We start from the raw sequence: 2,500 nt of genomic DNA, 5'->3' as shown, positions 1-2,500 counted from the left end.
AGATGGGGGGTATGGGTATGGGTGGTAGTCTGGGGGAGATGGGGGGTATGGGGTGGTGGTCTGGGGGAGATGGGGGGTATGGGGTGGTAGTCTGGGGGAGATGGGGGGTATAGGGTGGTGGTCTGGGGGAGATGGGGGGTATGGGGTGGTAGTCTGGGGGAGATGGGGGGTATAGGGTGGTGGTCTGGGGGAGATGGGGGGTATAGGGTGGTGGTCTGGGGGAGATGGGGGGTATGGGGTGGTAGTCTGGGGGAGATGGGGGGTATAGGGTGGTAGTCTGGGGAAGATGGGGGGTATAGGGTGGTGGTCTGGGGGAGATGGGGGGTATAGGGTGGTGGTCTGGGGAAGATGGGGGGTATAGGGTGGTGGTCTGGGGGAGATGGGGGGTATAGGGTGGTGGTCTGGGGGAGATGGTTGGTATAGGGTGGTGGTCTGGGGGAGATGGGGGGTATGGGGTGGTGGTCTGGGGGAGATGGGGGGTATGGGGTGGTAGTCTGGGGGAGATGGGGGGTATAGGGTGGTGGTCTGGGGGAGATGGGGGGTATGGGGTGGTAGTCTGGGGGAGATGGGGGGTATAGGGTGGTAGTCTGGGGGAGATGGGGGGTATAGGGTGGTAGTCTGGGGGAGATGGGGGGTATGGGGTGGTAGTCTGGGTGAGATTGGGGGTATGGGGTGGTAGTCTGGGTGAGATTGGGGGTATAGGGTGGTAGTCTGGGGGAGATGGGGGGTATGGGGTGGTAGTCTGGGGGAGATGGGGGGTATGGGTATGGGTGGTAGTCTGGGGGAGATGGGGGGTATGGGTATGGGTGGTAGTCTGGGGGAGATGGGGGGTATGGGTATAGGGTGGTAGTCTGGGGGAGATGGGGGGTATGGGTATAGGGTGGTAGTCTGGGGGAGATGGGGGGTATGGGTATAGGGTGGTAGTCTGGGGGAGATGGGGGGTATGGGTATAGGGTGGTAGTCTGGGGGAGATGGGGGGTATGGGGTGGTAGTCTGGGGGAGATGGGGGGTATAGGGTGGTAGTCTGGGGGAGATGGGGGGTATAGGGTGGTGGTCTGGGGGAGATGGGGGGTATAGGGTGGTGGTCTGGGGGAGATGGTGGGTATAGGGTGGTAGTCTGGGGGAGATGGGGGGTATGGGTATGGGTGGTAGTCTGGGGGAGATGGGGGGTATGGGGTGGTGGTCTGGGGGAGATAGGGGGTATGGGGTGGTAGTCTGGGGGAGATGGGGGGTATAGGGTGGTGGTCTGGGGGAGATGGGGGGTATGGGGTGGTAGTCTGGGGGAGATGGGGGGTATAGGGTGGTAGTCTGGGGGAGATGGGGGGTATAGGGTGGTAGTCTGGGGAAGATGGGGGGTATGGGGTGGTAGTCTGGGTGAGATTGGGGGTATGGGGTGGTAGTCTGGGTGAGATTGGGGGTATAGGGTGGTAGTCTGGGGGAGATGGGGGGTATGGGGTGGTAGTCTGGGGGAGATGGGGGGTATGGGTATGGGTGGTAGTCTGGGGGAGATGGGGGGTATGGGTATGGGTGGTAGTCTGGGGGAGATGGGGGGTATGGGTATAGGGTGGTAGTCTGGGGGAGATGGGGGGTATGGGTATAGGGTGGTAGTCTGGGGGAGATGGGGGGTATGGGTATAGGGTGGTAGTCTGGGGGAGATGGGGGGTATGGGTATAGGGTGGTAGTCTGGGGGAGATGGGGGGTATGGGGTGGTAGTCTGGGGGAGATGGGGGGTATAGGGTGGTAGTCTGGGGGAGATGGGGGGGATAGGGTGGTGGTCTGGGGGAGATGGGGGGTATAGGGTGGTGGTCTGGGGGAGATGGTTGGTATAGGGTGGTGGTCTGGGGGAGATGGGGGGTATGGGTATGGGTGGTAGTCTGGGGGAGATGGGGGGTATGGGGTGGTAGTCTGGGGGAGATAGGGGGTATGGGGTGGTAGTCTGGGGGAGATGGGGGGTATGGGGTGGTAGTCTGGGGGAGATGGGGGGTATAGGGTGGTAGTCTGGGGGAGATGGGGGGTATAGGGTGGTGGTCTGGGGGAGATGGGGGGTATAGGGTGGTGGTCTGGGGGAGATGGTTGGTATAGGGTGGTAGTCTGGGGGAGATGGGGGGTATGGGTATGGGTGGTAGTCTGGGGGAGATGGGGGGTATGGGGTGGTGGTCTGGGGGAGATAGGGGGTATGGGGTGGTAGTCTGGGGGAGATGGGGGGTATGGGGTGGTAGTCTGGGGGAGATGAGGGGTATGGGGTGGTGGTCTGGGGGAGATGGGGGGTATAGGGTGGTGGTCTGGGGGAGATGGGGGGTATGGGGTGGTAGTCTGGGGGAGATGGGGGGTATAGGGTGGTAGTCTGGGGGAGATGGGGGGTATAGGGTGGTAGTCTGGGGGAGATGGGGGGTATGGGTGGTAGTCTGGGGGAGATGGGGGGTATGGGGTGGTGGTCTGGGGGAGATGATGGGTATGGGTGGTAGTCTGGGGGAGATGGGGGGTATGGGGTGGTAGTCTG

The 2,500-nt window shown here is 62.2% G+C and overlaps 1 protein-coding gene across 5 annotated transcripts in view; it reads left to right on the top strand.

Annotated features, from left to right (window-relative positions):
• Positions 1 to 2,500, top strand: part of alg13 (ALG13 UDP-N-acetylglucosaminyltransferase subunit) — a 37,918-nt gene that overhangs the window by 30,905 nt on the left and 4,513 nt on the right. The gene's annotated exons all lie outside the window — the stretch shown is intronic.

The sequence above is a fragment of the Thunnus albacares genome, chromosome 3 (assembly GCF_914725855.1).
Source record: "Thunnus albacares chromosome 3, fThuAlb1.1, whole genome shotgun sequence".
NCBI lineage: Eukaryota > Metazoa > Chordata > Actinopteri > Scombriformes > Scombridae > Thunnus > Thunnus albacares.
The sequence above is the reverse complement of the archived record's forward strand: the minus strand, read 5'-3'. Positions and strand labels throughout refer to the sequence as shown.